Source organism: Crocodylus porosus, unplaced genomic scaffold, assembly GCF_001723895.1.
Source record: "Crocodylus porosus isolate Cpor-Errol unplaced genomic scaffold, CroPor_comp1, whole genome shotgun sequence".
Taxonomy (NCBI): Eukaryota; Metazoa; Chordata; order Crocodylia; family Crocodylidae; genus Crocodylus; species Crocodylus porosus.
In genome coordinates, this window is record NW_017728886.1 from 68,144,739 (window position 1) to 68,172,596 (window position 27,858).

The window sequence follows — 27,858 nt, forward strand, 5'->3', positions numbered from 1 at the left end:
GAACACCTTCAAGAGTAAATTGGATGCTTATCTTGCTGGGATCCTATGACCCCTGCTGACTTCCTGCCCTTTGGGTGGGGAGCTGGACTCGATGATCTTCCGAGGTCCCTTCCAGCCCTAATGTCTATGTCTATGTCTAAGCCCACAAAATAACCCTTTAGCTGTATCCACACCAGAGGTTTTGCTGGTGTAACAATGTTGGCCAAAGGGAGTGATTTTTCTCATACTCCTGACACAAGTATATTGGCAAAACTTTGTAACATAGGCTAGATCTATTTCAGTGGTATCTAGTAACTTAGCTTTAAGTCTTCATGTCTACTTAAGGTACTAAGTTTCAAGTACCACTGGTACCATGTTTTACATTTTGATCTCAGAGCAGAGGTGAGGCTAATGGTCATTTGTCTTTAGAATCTAGTTTCATCAATATTTGCCATAAGATGGATGTCCTTTCTGTAGCAGCACCAACCCAACCAATCAATACCCTGATTCTCCTAATGATGTTAGAAAGTCTGTGGTTAGCTGTTAAACTCTGTAATTCAGGACTGGAGAAGGGCTACTTAGAAGAATGCCAAAATAGCTGAAAGAAATGACTTGCTCAAGAAATTAAAGCCCTTTGACTATTTTCAGTATTGGTAAGGACCCGGAAAGGAACCAGAGAAATTCAAGAAAAATGGATAGAAGCCCAGCTTGAAGTTTCAAGCCAATGTGGTTTCTGGCCAAATAGGAAGGTTGGCATGTAGACAAATGAAATGTTTATTGCAGGCTTTCATAGGAAACATTATAAATGAGAGCTTAAAAATATTAAGCCATTTAGATTTCAAGCACCAAGACAGGGATTACTCTAGAAACAGAATTGCTGGTTGATGGCTCCTCAAACATTTCAGCTAAATGTCAAAACTTCTGCTCAACTGTATCAAGTGAGAACACAAGGAGCTGTTGACAACTACAATATTCAAACATTTAATCACATGGCAGAGCTGGAAAGACACAGAATCAGGCTAAGGCATACTTGATCCTCAGTCGAAAACTCAAGTCCTTATGAAAACACTGTGTTCTTAAATTGTCCTTATCTTCTCTCTTCAGGGAGGGAATAGAATTTTTTAACCAAAATTTATTTCACAAGTATTTGTAAGTAAAAGATAAAGCACTATTAGTGAAATGCTTTATCTTGAAATTAGAACAGTTACCTAGAATGGATAATCTTGTGAAAGAATTATTAAATGAAGCATGAGCACTGAAGAATTTCAAAATGGTCTCTTCAGTCTTTCAAGATTCCTAATCCCCGCCTGCCTGCAATTTAAAAATACAGGGCATTTATAAAGGTGCTCTAGGAAGGGGAGGGGACGTTAATTACAGCAGCTCTGAGAGCTGGTCTAATTAAAGTGCCAGGAATGTCACATGTATCAGTGTCACTGCCCTGAAAAATGGCGGCAGGAGCACTTTAACTAAAGCTCATCTGAGCTTAGATTGGGTTGGCCATTTTTACATCGATCTAAATGTCCTGAATCTTCTGTACAGCTCTAGTACAGATCTTTAGTACTAATCTGAGAGTTTGTTAAAGTGCCCCTGCCGCCATTTTTCAGGGCGGGGACACTGATACATGTGGCACTAGAGTCTGCTGGAGCGTGGTAACTACCATGCTCCAGCAGACTCCGTTGATTGAGCCTGTTCCAACGTGCTGCAGCAGCCTTGCTGCATGTATATAGGCACCCAAAGTTATCAGATTTTTCATGCAGCTGAAAACTGCACAGAAGAAGGACAGGTCTGGAGGGAGTAGATCTACAACTTGGCCTGGACAGATCACTCAGGTATGCAAAGCCTAAAACAGAAAAGAAACTTGAATGGGTGTGTTTGGGGAGGAAGAATCAGCAGCACACCTACAGGCTGGGGAAATCCCCTCTCACCAGCACAGAGGCAGAAAAGGATCTTGGAGTTATTATTGACTCAAAGATGAACGTGGGCCGCTAACGTGGGGATGCAGTCAGTAAGGCTAATCACACCTTGTCATGCATCCACAGATACATCACAAGCAGGTCCAAGGAGGTGATCCTCCCCCTCTATACAACCTCGGGCAGGCCCCAGTTGGAGTACTGCATCCAGTTCTGGGCGCCGGACTTCAAGAGGGATGTGGACAACATCGAGAGGGTCCAGAGGAGGGCCACTCGCATGATCAGGGGGCAGCAGGGCAGGCCCTATGAGGAAAGGCTACGGGACCTGAACCTGTTCAGTCTCCACAAGAGGAGGCTGAGAGGGGATCTGCTGGCCGTCTATAAACTGGCCAAGGGAGACCAGCAGGCAATGGGAGAGTCCCTGTTCCCCCGAGCACTACCAGGAGTAATGAGGAACAAATGCCATAAGCTGACACAGAGCAGATTCAGGCTGAATATCAGGAGGCACTACTTCAGTCAGGGTGGCTAGGATCTGGAACCAACTTCCAAGGGAAGTGGTCCTCGCTCCTACCCTGGGGGTGTTTAAGAGAAGGCTTGATAGACACCTTGCCAGGGTCATCTGACCCCACCATTCTTCCCTGCCTGTGGCAGGGGGTCGGACTTGATGATGTGCTCAGGTTCCTTCCAACCCTACCAACTATGAAACTATGATTAAGTGAGTGAACTCACCTCAGACATAGCACAGAAGGGGAATTCTCATATATGTCCAAACTTCAGAGCAGTGTTCCATGCTATCAATCAGCCTACAAAAATATGAGGGCATTGTAAAACAATGAAGCATGGCTTGTGGATGTATTCATCATACAGATCAAACTACCTTGAATGCTGTGAGCTGCAGCCCCTATGCAAAACTAAATACTCTAGGTGTAGCTGTGTGTGGAAGGAAAATAAGATCTTCCTTACCAACTACTTCATGCAAAGCCTATACACTCTGGCTCATTCAAGGCAGGTAAAGTTCACCCTCAGGCTGGGTGCAGACATTAAGAGAGGTTATACGGGGAGGTTAGATTGAGTTAAAAATAGCCATCTGATCTAAGACAAGTCAGGATGGTGAGGAGCTAGCAGGGTGTGGGGGGACGGACTGCATGGAGGCAAGCAGACTTGAGGGGAGGAAATCAGGGGGTCCATGGGAGGGCAGAGGGGCAGGTGGGATCCACATGAAGATCGGGGGAGGGGTCCATCAACATGCACTGGTGGGATCTGGGAGGATTTGACAGGATCAGGGGGTCTGCAGGGGGGCTTCAGAAGGAGCCAAGGGCTATTTTTAGCTCCCTGACTCCCACCTGAGCCTATTCCTCCTGCCCTTCCCCCAGTGGGCTCAGAGATGGGAGATGCCAGGGGGCTAAAAATAATCTGGTCTGCCAGGAGGGTAGGAAAAGCTCAGCCCTGGGGCTGGGGCCAGCAGTGGGGTTTTCCCAGCCCTGGGGCTGTGCTGAGAACTGTACAGACAACTCAGGACAGTTAGGTTTGTATAAAAATGGCCAACCCAATTTAAGTTAGACTACCTCTGAGACAGGGTTAACTTATATCAGGCTGGCCATTTTTACACTGATCTAACCATCCTGAATCTTCTGTACTGTTTACACTTAAATGGACCTAACTAGGGATCTAAATGTAAAGTCCTCACCTGAGCAGACAAAGTTGGATTGGGTTCCCTTTTTTAATGCAATCCAACCTTCCCTTACTACCTCCCCCACCATAAAACAACAACAACAAGGAATGTGGGCATTAAGGTGGATGTCATCTACCTGGACTTCAAGAAGGCCTTTGCCACTGTTTCATACCCCATGCTCATAAAAAAACTAGGCAACTGCAGCATTGATGCCTACATAGTCAGATGGGTGGCAAATTGGCTCGATGGTCACACCCAGAGAGTGGTGGTGGATGGGTCAGTATTGACCTGGAGGGATGTGGGCAGTGGAGTTCCCCAGGGCTTGGGCCTGTGCTCTTGAACATCTTTATTAGCGACTTGGAGGTAGGCATTGAAAGCACACCATCCAAATTCATTGATGACACAAAGATGTGGGGAGAAGTGGGCACACTGAAGGGGAGGGACAGAATCCAGCTAGATCTAGACAGGTTGCAGAGGTGGGTGGATGAGACTAGGATGGAATTCAATGGAGACAAGTGCAGGGTGCTGCATCTAGGGAGAAAGAACCTGCAACATATCTATAGGCTGGAGAACACCCTTATTATCAACACAGTGGCTGAAAGAGATCTTGGAGTCATGTTGACTCCAGGATGGACATGAGCCACCAATGTAAAGAAGCAATCAGTAAGGCCAACAGCACCTTGTTGCGCATCTACAGATGCATCACAAGCAGGTCCAGGGAGGTGATCCTTCCCCTTTATGCGGTGCTGGTCAGGCCGCGTTGGAATACTGTGTGCAGTTCTGAGTGCCACACTTCAAGAGGGTTGTGGCTAACCTTGAGAGGCTCCAGAGGAAGGCCACTCACATGGTCAGGGGGCAGCAGGCCAGGCCCTACAAAGATAGACTAAAGGGCCTGAATCTATTCAGCCTCCACAAGAGAAGACCAAGAGGGGATCTGGTGGCTGCCTCACCAGGGGGGACCAGCGGAAAATAGCTGAGGCTCTGTTCCCTCCAGGTACCACCTGAGATAACAAGAAATAATGACCGCAAATTGATCGGAAGCAGGTTCAGCCTTGATATCAGGAGGCATTACTTTATGGTTAGGGCTGCCAGGCTCTGGAATGGGCTCCCAAGGGAGGTGGTGCTCTCCTCTACCTTGGGGGTCTTCAAGAGGAGGTTGGATAGATATCTGGCTGGGGTATTATGATCCCAGCACTCATTTCTGCCCAGAGCAGGGGGTTGGACTTGATGATCTGTTCAGGTCCCTTCTAACCCTAGAAACTATGAAACGAAAAACAACAGCTGTATGCACTCTCAATGAATACTGCTGGAAGTTGCATCAAATATCAAGCAAGAAGAGTCTAAACTTAGCTTTGGCTAGTCTAAAAAAATGCTAGTCACTGTGGGTTGATTTCTGCAAACATCCACCCAAGCAGGCCTGGTGCCTGAATCCCCTCAGGTGTCTTACTAGAGTCTTGCAAACATTTTGAGACTGAGCCAAGACTTTCTTAATATCTTTATTTTGAAAAATGAAACACCTAGAATTGTTTCCCACCTCTTAAATCAATCTGCAGCTTAGGAAATATTGCACTTGGTTCAGAATTCTCTTTCCTATCAGATTTAAAAATAAAAAATACTAGGCTGCTCTTTCTGCTTATTTCTTGAGTCACTTAGACACGTCTCTGAAAAGCAGAAAAGTATGCAAAGTATATGAAATAGTAAACATGAGCAAAGGGAAATTTTATAACACAAAATACTTTTAAGAAAAGGAATAATTTCTTCTCAGTTAGCTTAAAAACAGTTTAAAGATTCTGAAATTTTAGAACATGTTAAGTAACTGCAATGCTCGTATAGTTTTAATACAGTTAGAAAGCACAATGCGATTCATCCCACACATCATAGTGTGAGTTCTGGATAACATATACTGGATGTTACTGGAGTAAAACCTAGGTGTCTCTCATGCTTTGAAAATTATGTACGAACAGTATATCCTATATATCCATTTAAATAAAAGTTGCATTCTATTCTAAATATATGTTCTACACAAATTTTGAGTTGTAGATGTTTTTATTTAAAGCCATCTTCCCACTACAGATTGTATGCTGTGAAACATACCAATTCAAACCGTCATTCTGGGCACACTGAAAGTAGAAGTCATCAGCAAAAAAATGCTGCTTGGCAAGTGGTACCTTAAACACTGAAGCGGCAATATTCTTTTGGCTTTTCTAGATTTTGTGCATGGGATTATGTTCAAATATACAGTTGTAGTGGAATAGTAATTATGACTAACATTTATAGAATACCGTTTGTCTAAGGACTTTTAAGCATTCAACAAACGAATAAGGTATGGAACTAATCCTTCATACTTTACTCCTGTGACTCATCACTGCTCCCATAGCCCCAACTGGCTTCAAATTGATTTTAATTTGTTTGTTTCTATTTATCTGTTCCTGTTTAACTCAGTGTGTGGACACACCTATTCTAGAGTATTTTATTCCTGTTTAGCTTAAAATGTGTTATTAGTTATAATGTAGAAGTAATGTATTCATCCGTTCTCATTGATTTTGTATTTCTCTCAAGCTTTCCATCCAGGGATCACAGAGTGATCTGCGTAGCATGCTTCACCTTCAGATATCTGAAACAAACATCTGAGCAAACTCAGGCAATGAGTTTACTTGGGCAGATACGTGCAGCAACAGTTACAGTGACTAGTGTTTAAGACTAAGCAAAGCAAAATTAGAACACATTGTCTCATAATTCAGTCTCATACTTTCATCATAGAACAAGCCCCCTGATGATGTCATACATCAGATGAAGTGGGGGGAAAACCTGTCATTTTTACAAATAAAGTAACACTGGGGGCAGAGGTGCTGAAGTACTTCTACATGAGGTTGAGGTACTTGGACATCTTTGTGGCACAAAATATATCTATTAGGTTAACAGAAGTGATGCCAGTAATAGAGTTTAAGTTGGGAAGATTTTCTGGTTCTTCACATTTAAATTGCCATGTGCTTTGTCAAAGAGAAGAAACCTGATCCAGCTGCCCAGGTGCAGGGTTGGGGGCCCAGAGTTCCCGAATCATATTCTAATCTAAATTCTGCCACTTTACAAGTTTACAAAGGTTTGGGTAGATTGGATAAGTCTCTTACAGCTGCTTCTTCAGATTCCTTATTTATAAACCAGGGATGATAACACCTTCCTTGTTATGAGTTATGTTATGAGTATTCATTAATGCCTCTACGGCTAGAGAGGCACATTCAAAAAGCCTGAGACTGAATTGATTCAATCTTTACAAGCTAGGCTGAATCAGTTTGTAACTGCACAGACATCCCATAAATGCAGGCATATATCTGCAGTGGCTCAGGCTAGAAGCCAGGGGGTGCTAGAATAGCCCTCCCTTCCCTTCTATAGTATGGAGCAGATGGGGCATGGCCAGGCCCTGGCAGGATGATTAGGGCTTCTCCCGCCTTTCTGATCAGCTCAGCAGGGAATTGATAACACACAGTTTATCATCCTCAGTGTTTATCATCCCATTAAGAAAACAACAGAGGGACATTACCAGATTACCTCTTGATTCTGCCTTTGTCCCATCTGCCACAGCATGGACTGTAGCCAGCATGTGGTCTGCTAGCTAATGCTGAGAGGTGTCTGTGTAAGGCAGAGGGGAGTGGGGAATCCCTGCTTAGCAGGGAGGGGAGAGGGGGAGCAGAGGGAAGCCAGGCAGATGCCTGCAGTCTCTGCCGAGCTCCAGGCAGGGAGCAGAGGGGAGGGACCAGCTCTGCTGTAGAACAGAGCACCCAGCCCAGAGAGCATGCCGGGATGCTGGGGAAATCTGGTTTAGCTTAAACCAGCAAGGGGTCTGTGACAGACACTGCATAAACCGGTTTGACCCAAATCAGTTAAGTCTGATACTTACTATATTCAACCAGGTTTATCTCAAACCAGTTTCAGCCATTTTCAAACTGGTTTATGTGCACTGAACATCTGTTCTGTTATAGGTTTAAACCAGTTTCTAACCAGTTTATGTATAATGTCTGCCCCTAGCCTATAGGCTCTTGGAAGCTATTCATTGTTTGTGCTAAATTTTATTGATCTTCAATTATTAATCTCTGTCTGAGATGAAGTATAAAAGAAAAGCCATTGTGTTGCAGTGATTTGATCCTCTGCTCAATTCTATGATTTTTCAGCTGTATGTAAGAGCTGTTTTTCAGATTAGTTGCCATTTATATCTCATGCAGTTTTGTTATATACTAGAAAGCATCAGATAACATAACACAATGTAAAATGACACCTAGTACAAAGTTTTGGTTAGCCCATGAGTGAAATGGGGTTAATCCTTTCCTCAAACACTTTCTCATGGATCAAAGAACTTCTCATTCATTCTTCTGGAAAGACTCCAAGGCTTGCCTGACATCAGCCTGCCTCTGCCCTATTGCAAAGCTCTTTAATGCCAGAGAGCCTAATACAGCAACCTTTACAGATCCCCGAAGAATGAAAAAATGATAATTTGGTTCTTGTTATGTGATGATGCATATGATGATTATGTGCTCAGAACACTGTCTTTAGACATTGCTTATGCACTTTTTTGTTGGTTGTTTTGTTTTTCCTTATAGAAATGCCATGAAATGATTTTTAAACTATCAGTTTAAATGGATTAAACTAAACACGCTGACAGATTTAGTACAAAAGTAAATAAATAAAACAATGCATTAAACTGTATCATCTCCATATTGCAATTTTCTGGGAGCAAAGAGTTTGCACGTCAGGTCACTGAATTCACTAACTGCATAAACAGAAAGACTTGTAATGATGAAGTAAAACAATACAGCTATGAATAGAGCCAGGCCTTGGATTACTATGCATAGCTCCTGAAGCGTTCTTTGCATTATCACCTAAGTGCTAGAAGTCATTCAGTACTTGATGCACTGCCAAGGATGATAAACGTGGATAAATTCTGGGTAAATCCTGCCCTGTCTTGGCACAAAAGGGGAAGGGTTTGCACAAGCAGGACAGAAATCCCACACAGCACTGACCTGAAGAAGCCTGTCTGACATCTCTCCCAACTATACAGTTAATCCCTAGCTAGATAGTATACTAAACTGTACATCATGTGCCAAGGGTATCTAACCTCCCTCCCTCCCCCCACCCACGCCCCAGCCAAGCTAACTAGATATGAATTCTGCTATCAGAACAAACTGGCAGGAGATAGGGAGGCACTGTTGTGCAGTTGAGAACAACAGGAAAATGGTCACATATTATTCCCAGTTTGCTGGCAAGAGATCCTTACCAAAGGGCATACCAGACAACATCTCTACAAATGTACTAGCCAAAGCAGGAATTCAGAGGAACAAACTTCAAGTCCAGACCAGCCCCACGCACCTGCCATGGACTGGAAAAGTCGCCATTCCTCTGGAACCCTGCAATCCTTTCGTCTGAGAAGAAACTTCCTCCAGACTGGCACTTCCACTCTCCTCCCTATTCCCTACCTCTGTCTCTGAACCAACCCTCTTACCAGCAGCAGCTGGCAGCACCACCTCCTCTTCCTGGCAACTCCTATGCATTTCCCTTGCTCTCCCTGGCAGTCAGCATAGGGAATAATGTAGAAAGTAAAAGTCAGCCCATTGGGTGGGGGAGAGGAGGAAGGGAGACTTCCATTGACCTTCTGTACTGCTTATACTTAACTTGAACTATTAACATGGGGTTTCTGTAAGCTCATTATACTACAGGGAATTTCACCCAGTAGTGAATGCTGAATACTATATTGTTCTGATTAAAAGTCTACTTCTCTTCTCCTTTAAAAGAACCATGAAAATTGCACATAAAAATTATACATGGAGTTGACATATAATTGGGCCCCTTACTGCCTTGACTTTTGTATTTGCAGTATTTTGTGCATGCAATAAAAATACCACATCAAAGATTTTTAAGCAGTTTTATTTTAGTATTTGTAGTGCAATTTAACCCCTTGGGTCCTAATCCTTAGTTAGCTGATTTTTCTGAAATATTTTTGTGAAGGGAATTGCAGTTCAAAGTCTTTATTGGTAGCTATTAACTTATATTGAGGGGAAAATTTGTTTTTCTAAAACTGAAGTTCAAAACGTAGAATCAAGTTATATACAGGGTTGATTTATTAACAAAACTATATGGTGATTTTCCAAAGTGACATGAATTCTTATTTGTGCCCACTATTCCAAAACCCCAAGCCTATAGACTATATTAGTCTAAAGCATACAAGGCAGACCAGCTTTGTTGTTAGGATTTCCAGAACTTTTTTATGAGCAATATGAGATTATTTGATTTAACAGTGTCAGACAGTCTGTGGTTGTAGTTCAGTGACAATGTTAGTAGGCAGGAACTTTTATAAATTGTATGTCTAATACTTGAAGTAAAAGTCCAAATATATTAAAATTCATTCATCCCTCCATGTTCTATTCCAAGGTCTATTATACTACACTCATCTTCAATTTCCTGTTGACCCAGATTATCTTGAAAATTCTGTCCAAAATACTGAAGTGCTTCAGTTATAGATCTCATAATTATAATGCAATTAATGGTTAAAATCAAATTAAACCCTAGAGGTATTCCTAGTACCAAGCATATAACTCAAGTCTTCTAGCATTTGCTTGTTTCTTCTGTATTTGATAGAACGATTCAGGACATTCCATTAGATTTATTTGTACTAGTTTGGGATATTAAAAGCACCTTCCCATGCCTCTAGATTGCTCAAGGAAATACCTAAGGCTTTGTGGTTATGAGTCTTGGATGGTTCAAAGGCTACTTTATTGAGCGATACTTCTTCTTTTTTTAATCCACCTCTTTTATTATCTGGGAAATACCAGGTCTGATGCCACTTTCTGGCAACCATGTTGTGCTGGTGTTTCACTGAATCTTTCCTAAATTAAAACCTACGTTGCCATAGTGCAAAAGGGCACAGGGAAAGGCTAAAACCATAGATGAAATATTAATAACGTTAATTTATAAAGTTGTACTAGTATGCAGGATCATGTCTCCTGCCTCTAAAAGACTTGAGGGATTAAGTGATATCTTCAACAAAGTTGTACTGTACAAGATTTATATTTGGATGTTTCTCAAGTGAGATCGTCTGTAGCTGCAATAAATACGGAGAAGAAATACATATGGGTTCACCCATATAAAAGTGGTAAAAAAGTGTACTGATTAACCATCTAAGCCATGGTCCATAGCAGTGCAGGGGTCCCAGCCAGGTATCAGTCCCCATAGTACTAGGCTCTGTACAAAATAAAAAGATCTAAGTATGTGACAAAAGAGAAGAGCTAAGTACAACAGACCAGCATGGGGAGCACAACAAACAACAGAACATTGTACAAACTGAGTACAGGAAAGAGTGCAACAGGTTTCTGGAGCCTGCCAGCTGAGTCATATGAAACTCAACTTAGTTATTAACTCTGCGCCTGCAGAGTTCCTCACATAGAGGCAGAGGATGAAGAAATGAAACTAGAAGATATTTATTCACCTAAACTCAACCATTTTTAAATAATCCCCTTAACAATCCGATTACACGTTCCAGCTTCAATTTTGAAAATGTAAACCCCATCATGCATAGGAACTGTAGGACTCTAAGGGACCCCTTGAGGAAGGAGCACACAGATTGCAATGAGAAAGTGGTTAGTACCTAATACAAAGTCTATGATGGTAGGATAGACTGCACTGGGTATACTGCAGAAGAATTTAAACTGCTCAGTAGTAAAAAAGATTCTGAAGACCTGACATCTTTCTCCAGCTGTCCACACATCAGTGGAAAAGCTTGGATCAGCAGAAAAGTGATCTACCTTCAAAGGTCCCCCCCAAAAGCCCATAACATTAAGCAAACCCAGTGCTACCAGCAACTAACCTCAAAATCCTGGTCCTCTCCAATTCATTAATTCAAGTGCAGACAGAAACAAAATCCTTTTAAACTTTAAAATCTGAGTAACAGGATAAATCTTGCTCCCACTGAAGTCAATGAGTGTTTTACTATTACATTTAATGGGCAAAGGAGCAGGCTCAACAGGACACCTGAATATTAAGGCTATTTTTTAAAAATTAGTCACTTTCAAACCTTGCAGTTGCAACTGACTGAACGCCCATAAGTTATTCATCGCATGAGTCACTTATAAATATACAGTATCATTATCTGAGTCTTTCATGCAATTGGCTTTAAAATGATATAAACTGCTGCTGCTATGAGAATGTGGTTTTTTAAATCTCTGCAGGTATAAAAATATTCTGAGCATCCACCCCATTACCACTTTCTAAAGTTGAGAGAAAATGCATAGAGCCTTAGAGAGATCTCTAAGGCTGCATCTTTGTCATTTTAGAGCATTCAAACACCATAAAAATGCTAGTCTGTGCTTAACATGATATAAAATACTTGTTACAATCTGATGCTTTTAAACAGAGGTGTCAGATACAGCACACAGACCAGATCCAGTCCACGCAGCCGCATCATCTGGCCCCTGCTGCTTGCCCTGGGTCTGCAGTTGCACTATGCACCACATGCTGGATCAGCCCTGCACGTCAGGTGAGTCTGGGACTCCCTCCTGCATGTCAGATACAATACCTGTGGGGCCTGCACCAGCTGTTCTGGGACTGTGCCTCATGTAGTGCTTGCTCCAGCCAGTCCAGGACCAGAGCCATGTAACATGGGTCCAAGAGCAGGTGGCATGTGTGGTACAGTCTCAGACCATCCAGAAGAGGCACTGGATCCAATATGTGGGAGGGAGGGGGGGCCCAGGGGAGAGAAGAGGGGAAAGGCTGCGGGTCTTCTGCATGTCAAATCCAGCACCTGTTCTGGCTGGTCTGGGATCTGCTGTGTGTGGTGCCTGGCAAACTGGCTGAAATCAACACCATGTGCAGCTTGTGCCCTGGATCAGCTGACGCAAGCACCACAGGCACTACATCTATCATTCAGATGGGAGGGGTCTGTGGGTCTCACTCAGTTCATGGGGCTGGCCCACTGTTGTTTATACAGCCCATGGGACTGGTCCCATGACACTCATCTGCCCTGTGGGGCCAGATGAGTTTCTCAATCCTGCCTTAAAAGAGAGTAATTTCTCAAGTAAGTAAATGCAAAACAAGGGCCAGATCCCAGTCAAATCATCCTTCAAGTCCTTTTACATCAATCTAAATCTACTGCAGTTTGTCCAGACTGAAAGCAGAAGGGATAAAATAAGAACTAGGCTAAACTGTCCAAAATATTTCTGCATGGAAAAATGCTCTCCTTCCATAGCCCAATATTCAGGTAATCTGAAATGGACAGAAGTTTTTTTGTGAAACCTTAGAAAAGTACATCTCAATGGACTAAGTATGGGAAATGCAACATTTCTATTCACAGTACAGTTCCTGAAAGTGTCCTCTTCATCTTAACAACAGAGGCATAAATAAGATATTGAGCTTCTAAAGTTGTAGACACTATAATAATACTAGGAATGGTAATAATCTCCTACTCTCTCCCCAAGATGGTGCATAGAGGGCTCTCTCTGAAGAAAGACCTCCAGTCCCCATCTTCCATGCAGATGTGGGGACCTCCAGTCTCCATCTTCCATGACATTGTCCCCCCCAACTCCTGGCTTACTGAGAGTGCTCCATGAATTCAATACTTAGGTAAGTGGAAACAGTAAAGCTACGGCAGCAAATAAATAAATAACTACAAATAAAAGTGTACCCCTTTCAAATCCATCTGATCTTCTCCCTGGACTATCTCCACTCTGGTCTTGGGAAGTCAAGATTGTCGAAATGCAACATAGTGGAGCCATATTGCCAAGAAATGGTCATGCAGGAAGGGGCACTGTCAGGGTCCAGAGCCAGAGAAAAAATATAGGGTCTCTCTGTATATAAGTAACCCTTGTCCCTTAGAAATCCCATGAGTTTTATGGAGATAAGCAAAGATTCAGAAGGCTAAGGGAGTCTAACCTTTTTAACCTGTTAGGTCTCTGAACTTTGTCTAAAAAGGATCTTATCTTCACAAAAAATTGGGATCCTCTCCTTTAGCAATATGGGAAAGGCAAGGTGGTCAGAGCCCTTTGTTACCTGTTCTTAACCTGCCATAGGTTGTGAACACCAAACCTTTCCTCGCCCCACTGCTACTTTCTGCTGAAGGAAAATTCACCTGGCAAACTTTTTTTCCATGGAAGGTGCAAAGCTGGGCCCATGGCTAGGGACAGACATTACACATAAACTGTTTTAAATGATCAGAAACTGGTTTAAACCTGTAACAGAACAGACCTTTTGTGCACATAAACCAGTTTGAAAATGGCTGAAACCAATTTTAGATAAACCTGGTTGAATGTCATATGAGACTTAACTGATTTGGGTCAAACCAGTTTATGCAATGTCTGTCCCAGACCCCTTCCTGGTTTAACTTAAACCAGAGCCCCCAGCATCCTGGCATGCTCTCTGGGCTGGCCCCTCCCCTCTGCTCCCTGGCTGCAGGTCCAGCAGAGACTGCGGCATCTGCCTGACTTCCGCCTGCTCCCCTCCCTCTCCTCACCACTCCCTGCTAAGCAGGGATACCCCCCTCCCTTCTGCCTTACACAGACACCTCTCAGCATTAGCTAGCATACCACATGCTGGCTAAAGTCCGTGCTGTGGGAGACAGGACAAAGGCAGAAAGGACAGTGTCTGGTTAGGGCTTTTTGGAGCTAATCAACAGGTAGCTGGTAATATCCCTCCATTCCTTCCTTGGAAAAAGTTGTTTAAGAAGAGCTTGAGCTAATGGAGAGAAGCTTTTGTTTTCTTTGTTTTCTTAATGGGCTGATAAACACTGAGGTTGGGGGTTTACACCCCTCCCTAATCAGAGCATCCTGCTAGGGCCTGGCCATGCCCCCCCTCAACTCAGCAGTATGAAAGGGCAGGGAGGGCTGCTCTAGCACCCCACAACTTCTAGCCTGAGCCACTGCAGACATGTGCCTGCATTTTCTCAGTCCAGAGGGATGTTTGTGCACTTACAAACTGGTTCAGCCTAGCCAGGTTAAACTAACTTGCAAAGATTGAATCAATTCAGGCTCAGGCTTTTTGAATGTCTGTCCCTAGCCATAGGATTTCCTTTCACAATCAAGTAAAAGGTTACATTATGCTCCAGCAGCACCACTTTTGGAGAAGATGGTGCAGGCATGGGAGCAGAACAGGGGGAGGAGAAAAAGTCCTAGGAAAAATAATGTTGAGTGAACAATTTCACTGAATATTTTTAGCTTGGCCTCTTAAAATGTTTTGCAAACATCTGCAAAACCACAGAACACAGAAATTATTTTATGTCTTCAACTTCAATACAAATTATTTGTTAGGGAATATTCTATTCTGGCAAAATAATATATCAGAACAGTACATGCAACAGGATTTGTGCTGCATCTGATCTGAAAAATCGGTTGGCTTTCTTTGGGATCAGTATTGATCTGAAGTGGCAAGATTCTCTGAGTGAAAACTGAGGCATAAAGAGATGCAACTCTGTCTTATGGTATAAGGGGGAGTACAGAAGAAGTCACCTATTACATGGTTAGCTTCAACACATGACACAGATTGACTGACAGGGAACAGGGGAAAAAGTTCTAATGGGAAAGTAAACTACCACTTGGGTGCTCTCCAGGAAGCAATTATGTTTCTAGCTATAAAAATTTGCCAGTCTTAGGAAAAGGCTTTCTGAAGTTGGGGACCCTGTGGGAGGAATGATGCCTGCCTCAGAAGAATGGAACTTGATGGAGCTGAAAAATAAAACAGACTCTAAATTAACAACACCAAGAAGAAGGGATGACCTAGTACTACAGTAGTCACTGCTCTTAAAAATGTATCAGTACTTGGTTTCTGGATACCTGAGGAGCACAGATTCCTAGATACAAATCAAGTAGATTCCACCAGAACTATGCTATTAAATAAAATGAAATTATAACAGCAATAATGGTTATCTGCTGAAGTACCCATTACCAGAAGAACATTTTACATCTAACAAGCAAAACACAAATTATTTATAAAAGATTTTTTCATTTGGACTGTCTAAATAATGATGAAAAAAGAAGGAAAAAACACATGAAAAACCCCACGTTTAAATATGTTCTGTTTCTTCCAGAACAACTGAGAGTAGGACCTCAACAATGTTGCTGCATGTACTTATATCTCCTATGAAAAATTATTATTATTATTATTATTGAACTTGCAGGCAGTGGCACCAAATGCTATGGAATCAGGGGGATCAGAGATTGAGATCACATCAACTTTAATTCCACATTTCTGGAAATTAATTTTACCACTTTTCATTGTGTCACAATGACTTGTTTAATATAAACCTAAAATGATGTAAACCTAGTCTAAAGATAGTAACTGATGCAGTAACCATATGATTAGTGATAACTGAAACACATAGTAACAATAAGGTATTTTAAGAAATTACATGGGAAATATTGCAAACAAGGATTTAATTGACTGAAAAAAAAATGTACCTCCCAAATGCTTTTATAAACATTACATGAGGATTACAATAAGTGAGACAGTAGACATCTCTTATTATTCTCATTTAATGTAAAGTTTATATTTCTTCTCCAAAACTATTTTTCCCTGTCATGGTTTATTTTGGAAAACAAAAATTATCAGCCGGTGTAGTACAGATAATTTATGGGAGGACAGCTGACGACAATTATACCCGCTATTGTAATAAATGGGACCTAGAAATCTACCTTAATTGTGAGCTCCATGTGGAAAATAGATAAACATTCCATAAAATGCTACAATAACCTGAAGAAATTAATGTTAAGAGAATGGAATAAAAGAAGACCAAAAGACTGATATTAAGACTAACAAAAATGCTTACTAATATTACTCAATACCATATTCCCTTGCATATAACTCAATACCATATTCCCTTGCATATAACCCTGCTGCTGCTCCCCCTCCTGCGGAATAAGACACATTTTGTTTTTTGAAAGAGCGAAGAAAAAAAAAGTCTTTTCCTTGTAGTGAGTGAGTAGCAGTAGCTAGGGAGCTGAGCCTGCTCTTTATTCTCCTCGTGAATCACATGCAAATTGTACTTTTGCTTTTTGCCCAGTAAGCAGCAGAAACTGCTTTTACCATATTCTCGCATATAATGTACACTCCAATTTCTAACAGCTAGAAAAAAAGTTTTGGAAAAAAGATGCATGTTGTATGCAAGAAAAAACACCATTACCCAATGTCTGGTAAACCTGAGAAAGGTGGAAACATAAATCCATGAACCCAAATTGGCATGTAAGAAAGCAGGCCTAACTAGTGAATGAAGTAATCGGGCAATGATCTGTTGCATCCATTCCTTCCCACCCCCCAATTTTAAGAGTTTTAAGAAGAGCCTTTGGGGACTAAAATGGACTCCTGGTCACTTCACAAAGAAAAAGCCATCAGAGACCATTGATTGGTGACCCTCAATCATTAGGAAATCTAGACCAGCATACCACTAGGAGCACTTTACCATCACCAACAGACCATCAAGGAACCTGATCTATTACATGCAAGATTCTGGTATATCTTCTCCTTTATCTCCTCCTTCCTGTCACCCAGTTCATCCCACTATCTTCTTCCTGTTCTGAGAGGCAGTCTCTGGTAAGAGATATGCCTTTTGTCAGTCCTGTGAAAATCAGTCCAAATCTGTCTCAGTTTCCAAAATCTTAATTCATACATGCTTAGTAGAGACTTCAAAGATTTTAACTGCTAAACTCTGTGACGTTATTATCCTCACTGACCATGCTCCAACTGTTCAAAGCTCCTAGTCCTAACCTGAGTGTGCCAGAACCATTCTCACAAAGCAACTGAACAGGTTCTACTTCTAGGGCTACAGGGACCTTCTGCGTACTTATTACTCATAATGCTCTGGGCTGGAGTGTTTCAGGCAGTGGAACTAAGAGCAAGGGATCTCTCTCTTCAGTACTGTCCCCACAGCAGAGGACAAAGCTACCTGACAAAAATGAAAGAAAGACAGCAAGAGCAAAGATGAGAAAGAAAAAGAGTAAACTGGGACAAGGAGGAAGTGAAAAAGAAACTGAGCTGGGCAATACCCAATCAAGACAACTGAGAGCAGGACTAGAGGCTGGACAAACAAAACTTGGAATGGGAGTCGGACAGAAAACTGAGACATGGAATCAAAAAAGCAAGAAAAGGGGTAGGACTTGGAGGCAGATGGGAAGGAGGGCTTGATTTTCCAACCTTAGTGTTCCTTTAATGTAGTTTTGTGCACACAATATTTATATAGTGACAACATGCATTTCAAGAAATGTCATGAAATAGTAATTTAAAATGAATGATTTAAAACTAGCATCTTTAAGCAGGGGTCCTAAAAATCCCCATACTTCTTTACTTAGGTACTTCAGAAACATAAGTATTCTGGTTTTCACATTCCAAGTATCCATTATTATAGTCATGATGGGCAGTAAAAAAAACCTTGCATTTATCAGGACTAGAGTTTTTTGGTTTGTTTTTTTTTTAAGCACACCTCCATATTTAGAACCTTAAACTTGAGAATGATTGATCTAACCTGATCGCAAATATTTCCAAGGGTGGAAATTCAACAACCTTTCTGGGTACACTGTTCTAGTAACTAAGCACCCAGATAGTCAGAAAGTTCTTCCTAATCTCCAAATTACATTTCCTCTGCTCAAGTTTGAGGCTGTTGCTCCTAGTCCTGTTCTCTATACTCACAGAGAATAGCCTGCCTCAATCCTCTTTATAATCTCCTTTCAGGTATTTGAAGACTGTTATAAAATCCACACTCCATCTTCTTTTCTTCAAACTATACCCCTAGTTCTTCTAGTCTTTCTCATAGGCTCCTCTTTCTTTTTTCCATGTTTCTTGCCTCCTTGTCCATGAATCATTTTTGTCACCTTCCACTGGACTTCTTTCAATCTGTCTACCTGTTTCTTAAAATGTGGGTGCTAATATTAGATACAATACTCTAGGTGAGGTCACACCAGTGCCAAAGACAGTACCAATCAGAGTGGTGGAATCACTTTGCTTGATTGGCAAATGACACTCCTCTTGGCACTCCAAGTTAGCTTTTTTGACAATAAAAGCACCTCCACTGTAGCCTCTGTGTCCTTATCTGCAGTACTGCAGCCTAGCAGATCATTCCCCAATCTGAATTTGTGCATGCAATTATTCCGTCGCAAGTGCAGGACTTTGCACTTGTTTGGTCAAATTTCATCTGATTGATGATGGACCATTTCTCCAGTGTATCAGGGTTATTCTGATCCCAGTCCCACCCCCTCTAGTGTGTCTATTATTTCAACTAACTGAATATCATCCACAAATTTGCCAGGCATGCATGCCCTCAAACCCAGCATTCAAATCATTCAGAAGAACGTTAAACAATATCAGACTGAGAACAGACCCCCTAGGGACCCCACGTGAAACCTCCTCTCAGCTAGATATCAAGTCATTGATGACTACTTACTAAACAGAATGTTCCAACCTGTTATGTATCCATCATACACTACTTTCACATAGCTTGTATTTCCTTAGCTTATTAATTTTATGGAAGTGTCAAAAGCCTTGCCAAAGTCAAGGTGTATCACATCTACTACTAACCCCCAATTCACAGAGCCTGTCACTTTGTCATAGAAAGAAATCAAGTTGGTCAGGTATGGCTTGCTCTTGCTGAATCCAGGCTGATAGTTCCTAATCACCTAGTTCTCCTCTAGGTGGTTTGAAACAGTTTACTTGAGGACCTGTTCCATGGTTTTTCCAGATACTGAGCTCAGACTGATTGGTTTATAATTCTCCAGATCCTCCTCCTTTCCTTTCATCAAAAATAAGCACTAGATTTACCCTTTTCTAATGATCCAGGACTTCGCCAGAGTGTTCTCGAGGTGAGTAGCCAAAGGATCCAAAATTACCTCAGCAAATTCCTAAGCTTTACCCCATCTGGGTCTGTCAACTTGAAAGCACCTCTTCCCTGAAGTAAAAAATACATTAACTACTTCAGCTTTCTCTACATCATCTGCAGCTGGGTTGCCTGCATTTAGTAAGTGACCTATACTTTCTTTGGTCTTCTCTTGCCATTCTAACATAATAAAAGCCTAATCACTTCTGGCCGTGTGTCTGTGCAGAGGCAGTCAGGGCCAGGCTGTGCTCCCTGCTGCAGGGCATGGGGGTGTGTGGCTTGCAAGCATGTGGGGGCAGATGAGGCATGCAGCTGCAGGGTGCCTCATGGGGAATGTGCAGGGGGTGCGGGCAGCTGCAGCACACAGCTAGGGGCAGGGCATGACTCCCTGCCTGCTCCCTGCGCAGCACCATGCGCAGCCTACCCCACACCCCTGTGCAGGGACTGCCCACCAGCTGTGGGCTGCAGGGGCGAGAGGCAGGGCATGCAGCCGCAGTGAACTGAGTGGAGCGGGCAGGGGGAGCAGGCAGCGCACGCCGGCTGCAGCGCATGGCCGCAGGCCTGCTCCATGCGTGGCACCTGGTATCCACATGCCATGCCCCCCCTGCACTGACAGCACCTGCTGGCTGTGGGCACAGGGTGCACACAGCACACAGGCAGAGCATGGGGCGCGGCCACAGGGTGTCACAAGGGAAGGGGTGTACAGAATGCAGGCAGTGCCTGCCCCCATAGGGTGGGACACCCCCCCCACACCTGATCCCTGTTGCGGTACCCTGCGACTGTACACAACACCCTCCTCATGGGGAGTGCCCATCAGCTGCGGGCCGTGGAGGGGGGTGGTGGTGCATGGCCACGTGCAGCCTTGAGAGGAGAGGGCAGTGCCTGCCAGCTGCAGCACCAAGGCCGAGAGTAGGTAGCCTGTCGTCTGTGGCTGTGAGGGGTCTGAGGGGCATGATGTGCAGGGGGGCATGGCGTGCAGACACTTAGCTGCAGAGTGCTTTGCAGGGAGCTGAGTATGCGGGGGGGGGGAGGGAGAGGGGCGTGGTATGCAACTGCAATGTGCCAAGAGGAGAGGGAAGGGAGGCAGCACCCGCTGGCTGTAGCATACAGCTGCAGGGTGGGGCATGCCTCCCAAGCCCACTCTGTGTGGGGCACCCTGCAGCCACATGCTACTCCCCCCATGTTCTGCGCCACACCCTGGGTCTGCTCCCTGAGCAATGCGGCTGCAGCCAGCAGGCACTCCCCATACCTGTGGCCACTCTCTGTGCCACTCCTCCCCATGCCACACACTGGGGTCACTCCCCACACCACATGGCCGCTGCCAGCAAGTGCTATCCCTGCTGTGGCAGCTCCTTGCACCACACTCCATGGCCACATGCTATCTTCCTAGCGCAGTCATGTGCCACGCCCCTATGCACCCTGTGCCACACCCAGGGGGCACTCCCCATGCCACATGGCCATAGCTGGCAGGCGCTCCCCATGCCATACCCTTCCCCATGGCCACATGCCACCTCCTAGCACAGCCATGCATCACGCCCCCCCATGCATGCTCTACGCCCCACCCTAGTGCCGCTCCCCATGCCATGCCCTGCGGCCATGCACTACCCTGCCCCCACACAGCCATGTGCCACACTCCCTCACGCGTGGAGCAGCAGGAAGAGGGGGTGGAGCAGGGCTGGACCCAGGGCAGCAGGGGGAGTGGGGCATGACTTAGAGCAGTGGCGGGGCGGGGAGGGCAGGACCCTACGTGGCAGCGGGGGGGGGAGGGGAAATGGGGCAAGACCTGGAGTAGCAGCAAGTAGGGGGGAGCAGGGCTGGACCTAGAGCAGTGAGGGGAGGGCAGGGGGCCAGATGCTGGTCTCCATCCCCCCCTCCCCTCAATCATTCATGAGGGACATTTTGCTAGTATTTATAGAATCCTTTTTTATCATCTTTTATATCCCTTGCCAATTGCATCTTAAATTGTGTCCTTGCCTTCCAATTTTCTCCGTATATGCCTTTTAGATTCTTTTATACTTTATTAGCATAGATTGAGCTACATTCTGTTATTAGACTGCTATCATTACCAACCTTAGCTAATTTAAAGCTACCTATACTGTAGCCTAGTCACAACAGATATCAAGAAGATGCATAGATAAAGATATCTGCCATCTATAAATATTTTACATTCTTCAGCTCATGTCTGGAGACATTTTATTATGACTATGCAATTTACCTGTTCTTTTTTCAGCATTGACAAGAAGGGGAATGTCTCTTACGTGGCCATTGATAAAGAAGATGAAAGGAACACAGGTTGTGCAGTCCTGCAGTTCTTTTGTTCTTATACTTTAAATTATCCTTTGCTGACTTTGTGAAAGGCCTGGTTGGACATAAACTTCAAATACCTATTATGATGACTTTTGGTACTATTGAGTATAAGCATATTAATGCCAGCTCTCCTACAGTGAAGAAAATAACTTGCTTCCATTAGAAAGATAGTTTGCAATTTCATAGCAATTTTGGTATCTTTAAGTGCTTCTTATTTTTAAAGGACAGAGCACTAATTTTGCAAGAACAGCAATAAGCCATTGCACAGTATAGTGTTCTTTCTTGTTCAGAATGCAGGAATCTCTTTTAAGAAGGTAAGAAATTATGAAGATAACCATCTAGATATTTATTATCCTTATCCTTTATATTTTATAAATAAAAATAAGTAGGTGGAACAGTACAGTGCATTTCAAACAAACTGAAATAGCTTCTTGTTTTAATGTCTAAGCTCTTTTTCAAAGTGGATGATGGGTTGATAGTTTGTTTTGCCCAATAACTTCACAAAGCTTCCAACTGTTAACTGCTAAAATTGAGAAATGTTCCCTTCAGAAAAGGACCAGGAAACAAAAAGAAATCTATTACTCCGCTCAAGAAGTGGTGGTTATGCCATGGCAAAAAATTCAGGTCCTAAAGTTGACTGAAATCAATGGAAGTCTTTCCACGGACTTCAACACGGCCTTGAATCAGACCCAGTGACAAGAATATTAGAAAGTACCTGGCCTTTCTCAACCTCAAGAAAATATTGAGCCTTCCTTGCTTTCACCAGTCTCTCTTCTTTCACATGCTACTTCTAAGCCCCCTTCAAGGATAACTTCCTTTGAGTAGCCACCAGTGTTAGCCTCTCTTCCATCATTCCTTCCATTCTGACTAACTCTGTTCTCTCAAACAGTATTAACATAGTTTTCTTAAAAAAAATAAAGGGGTCAAAAACAGGCACAAGATGACACGTGCAACTCACTGATTAATGGGAGTTTGTGTATAGAAATTTCAGAGCAGAATTTGTCTTTAGAAGTGTCAAAAGGATATTAAACTAAATTTTCACCTTTTCTGTTTTTTCCCGGAAGGAGGAAGCAGTTTATGCACAAAACCAAGCTACCAGCCTCTAAACAAATTTTACAAACAAAGTTGCATCATCAAAACACATTAACAGTATAAGAAAGTACTTTCCCAAAACAGATCCATCTTTTTGACAACACAAACCTAGTTCTCAGCATACTATTATTTGTACATGCTACCAAAATGCTTGGTCCCATACAAGACACAAAAAGCAAATCTGAAAGACAGATGTATAAAGATAAGCTTCCACACAAGACCCAAAAGAGGATGATACCTTGAATAATTTTCCATTCGTTTTAAACTTATATGCTGGACAGCAGCCAAAATATTTTGATGGTGAAAGGTACATAGCAGTAATGTCCTTTTTACACACAGCAGTGATATTAGTTATCATTGCTTATCTTTTGTTACAGAAACACAGGCTAGAGAAAGTAACACCGAACAGGGCAAAACCTTACAACATAATTGTGATGTAACTCCTTTTTTATTTTTAACCTAGCTACTATACACTCACAGACAAGCAAGATCAAGCCAAAAACTTACTAACAAATTAAAACAAAATGTTGCATTGCTGCACGTACAAAAGCTAAAATGAAATGCTGCAGAAAAGCAGCACAGAGCACCAAACACATTGAAATGGCCTGAGAAAGGCAAAGGGGCAAGCAATCCGTTTCATGTTCCGGATACTTTGTGATGGTGCTTAATAGGCGCTTCAATATATTTTTTCAGAAACAGTTCCTGATTCATGGCTGTGTTATCTTCCATAGCTTTACCTGAAAAGAATCACAGTTTACAGTACAACTTAATATTTTAGTTGCAATGATTTTAAATCTTTGCACAGTAAAAATCAAAAGTACCCAGTAATAACTCTCGTATTAGGCGGTGCTCTTGTCCAGCTTCTATTTCTTTCCACCCCCACCACCATCATCAAAACATCAGCAAAGAATTAAAAACTCTGGATAAGCAGCGCTTTGGGCAAAATTCAAACTATGTAATTAATTTATTGAGCCTCTCCAAATTCCCACAGAAGACAGACTTAAAAGGAGTAACTTTTAATTTTCCCTCCTAAAACATGAGACAACAGGTTTTATAATTGCAAATGTGTTCCATTTCAGAAAAAGTTGGCAGGTTAATTAGAAAAAGTTAAAGACATTTATAATATTTAAATATGAATTAAGATAAAAATAGATTGAGGTAAGAGCATGTTACAATAGAGTTGAAGACTAGATCAGTCCAAAAGCCAGCCCATCATATGTTCATTGTAGTTTTTGTAGCACAACAAAAAGCATAAGTGAACTCATCTAAAAGATGTCAATCTAATGACTGTGACAGACTAAATGACTTGAAACTAGAGAATTTGGGACAAGCTCAGAAAAAGTCTGTGAAGATCTGATAAATCAAAAAGCTCTTTTAAAAGCACTGTATAAAACAATAGCACACACCCAACTCCATTCATAACTAAAGAGAGAAAAGTGTATAGAATATTAAAACCTCAACATATGGTTAGATAATTCTACAACAAAGCAATATCAAATGACAAGCCAGTAAACTACCATTCTGTGTGGTCTGGTGGACTACTATTATATTACCGGTTATAAAACCGGCTGAGAGACTGGGATTATAATGCTTTGGTAGAAAGCCAATAGTTAAATAAGGCTGCATGGAGCTAAAAAGCACTATTTTGAAATGGTTACTGAGAGTAAATTTCATGTGTACAGGAACAGAAGACTTGATAATTTTTTTTTTTTTTTTTTGACTCCTTAAGAAACAAACAGCGTGGCCTATTACTGAGACATTACCAAATGAAGCTACTAGAGTTCTGTGACCAGAGCCTATTGGAGTTTGCTCTTGAAAAAACATACTGTTGTTTAGGTGTGGCACAGGTATTTTATGGATGCTCAGGATATCATACTTTTTTTCCATTTCTTAATCTGACGTATCACATATTGTCTCTGTCAGTGATTTATCACTTAAATATAGCTGCTGCCTACAAATGATGCATACAAAATACGGTGCTAAAATATTTTGGAGCTTAATCAGTTTATGAATAAGATTGTCTGACTTTGTGCCTGTAATACAGGAAATGGACTCAATGGCCCATGAGGTCCCTAGGACTGTATTCCCATTTCATTTTTTATTGGTAAAATCATCTCAGATTCTAATCCCAAAGCAGGAACATTTAGATCCAAGGGCCATTTATCCAATACACACACATTGGGGGAGGTGTTAATTGATTATTCCATTTTTCCCAGTGCTTCATTACCATTCCAAAACATATTTTGTTTGAATGGAATTAAAATGATCCATTTCTATCTGAATAAAGCACTCAGTCCCACAATAAGATTTACTTGTCTTAACACAAAGCCACTGCCTACTACACACGTATCTTCTGTTTGCTGTTTGGGTTTCACTGAGACATTCCCAGTGAGCACAAGTTTCCCCCTGAATCTCTAGCTCTGATTAACTTTGGATGTCAAAATCTATACGCCCAGTTTCATGGCACAGACTCAGAAATATAATTTAACTGGAATAATTAACATCACAATCCTTTCCAAGAGAAACTGATTTTGATCTAATCTCGCTCTTCAGGAGGAAATATAAGTGCATCATCAAAACAACATGTCAGACAATTTTTGGAAATTCTGAGACTGGATTTACTTTTGGGGGGGGCGCTTATTTTAGTCATATGATTTCTAAAATTATTTTTAAAATGTATTTAACAGACTGAACTGGTACTCAACTCATGCTTAAGATGTATGCTTTGCGTTGTATAAAATCCTTACCACAGCTAGATGTGAAACTCATTTGTGGTTTGTTTTATTTATTTATTTATTTACCATCAACTTTGAACAAATGCCAACAGATTTTACATACACTGGGCTACTTGGATTATGTGGTGCGTGTGTGTGTGTGTGTGTGTGTGTGTGTGTGTGCGCGCGCGTGCGCATGAGCATGCATAAACACACAGGTATATAAAAATGGAGCATTTCCTTATAAGAATGTATTATTTTCCATTCCTAAGCCTATCCAGGAAAAAAAGAACAAATCCAGCAGTCAAGTATTACCTCACACTGAACATTAGTTCTGAGCTGGTGCCTGGATGCATCCTTACATGTTACTGGGGCTTTTATACCATATACCATGGCGGATGGTATTAAACGCCCCATAGTGTTTGCACTGTGGTCATTTACAGCAGCAGAATGGAATTATATACAGACAAAGAGGCTTTAAGTTGGGTGAGGGGAGTAAAGAAATTTAACCAATATCTACAAGGGAGAAAGTTTCCATTAATCACAGATCACCAGCCCTTAGTCTCAATTCTCCATCCTAACAAAAAAGAGTGTCTGGAACAAAACGTGGAAAATACATGATGGCTGTCCTCTTTTTAAGCCAGTTACACTTACGACATTAAATACAAAAGAACAAAAGCATGTGGAAATGCTGATGGACTCTCTGAGTTACCTCTGAAGGAGCCTTCTGTGGTAGAAACAAAATCCATCGAAGTTGTTAATGTATTTAAACTGAAATATGCACCATTGCCCTGTAGTATGACTGGGCAAGAAACCGTGAAAGATCCCACACTTGCACATGTGTATGAAGCCATCCCGAAAGTTTGGAAATATATGAACAATCCTAATTTAGAAGTCTATTATGCACACAAAGATTAACTTACTAGATATCAAGGATGTGTCATGTGGGGGGGATTCATATTATACTAAGCAAATTTTAGAAGAGTTGAATGTAGGACACATAGGAGTTGTAAAAAATGAAGGCATTAGCAAGAAGTTTTTCTTGGTGGCTAAGTACCAATCAACAAACAGAACATCTTGTTAAGGAATGTAGGGAATGCCAACAAGTACAGAAGAGGTCCAAACAAGCCAATACACCCAATTTGTATTGGCAATTTGTACGATCTTTTAAAAATGTCTTGCTCTTCATGAAAGAAGAGGCAGGGTCAGTACAGCAGAAGATTGCCCACTTTTTGCTAGCATACCAGAATGCAGTACATGCTACAATGAGAAACCAGCTATGCTGTTTATGGGCCCAAATCTCAGGTCAAGATTGGACTTATTGAAACCAGATTTGCACCGACATGCTAGAAATCACCAAGTCAGGCCTTGACTAGGGGAACAGATGTACATCAGCAGCTACAGGGAGACCAAAAGGTAGCGGGCCAGGATTACTGGTGATTTAAGGAATAGCAGCCTGTGGTTGTGCATGCACAAAAAATGCCTTATCCTGCACAGTGCAAGTGGCATCTAACATTGTTTAGTACCACCATATAAATTAATTACAAGATCCAGGCATGATTGCTGAGCACAGAGCACAGCAGCAACAGTTAAAGCTCCAACTGTTGCTCGACTATTGGTTTTGCAACCTACAGTGGTGATAAGTACTGCTACACCAAACGGGAGCAATACTGACCAGCCAGGAGCTAATAATGTTGAGCTACATATGGTCTGATGAGGTGTCATCTGAATTTGACATGGAAAAAGGAGGGCCACTTTCTCAGGACTGCTTCCAAGAGAGCAGTAGCCAGGAAAGCAGCATTAGCATAAACTTGACATTGTGCCACACCCACTACTGTCTCAGGGGAAGTGGTCAAAGTGACTGATGTTACCCAGAAACAATGCAAGCCACCATAGAAAACTGCAGTCTGTGCATTATGCCATTATCATTTCAAAAGGTGGTATGAGATGTGAGAAATGTGGATGTGTTGAATCTACACATGTGAACCTAAAGCTACCTTCTGTTGAATCCGCATAAGCATGAAATTTATAATATGTTCTGTGCCTGCCAGTCTGGCAACACTTTTTCCCAAACATGTGATTAGAGCCATTTATGCATGACAAACCCCAAACACCCCAGGGTGTTGAGGGAGCTAGCTGGGGCTATTGCAGGGCCCTTGGCATGGCTTTATGAGTGCTCGTGGTGCTCGGGCCAGGTGCCAAATGACTGGAAGATAGCTAACGTGGTCCCCATCTTCAAAAAAGGGAAGAGAGAGGACCTGGGCAACTATAGGCCCGTCAGTCTTACCTCAATCCTAGGGAAACTCTGAGAAGATCCTCAAGGAGCACATCTGTGATGGGCCGGCTTCAGGGATGATG

General features: G+C 42.3%; 1 protein-coding gene across 1 annotated transcript in view; it reads right to left on the reverse strand.

The window, feature by feature from the left end:
* The window catches only part of THRB (thyroid hormone receptor beta), a 192,464-nt gene that overhangs the window by 118,738 nt on the left and 45,868 nt on the right, over positions 1-27,858 (reverse strand). The window lies entirely within an intron of this gene.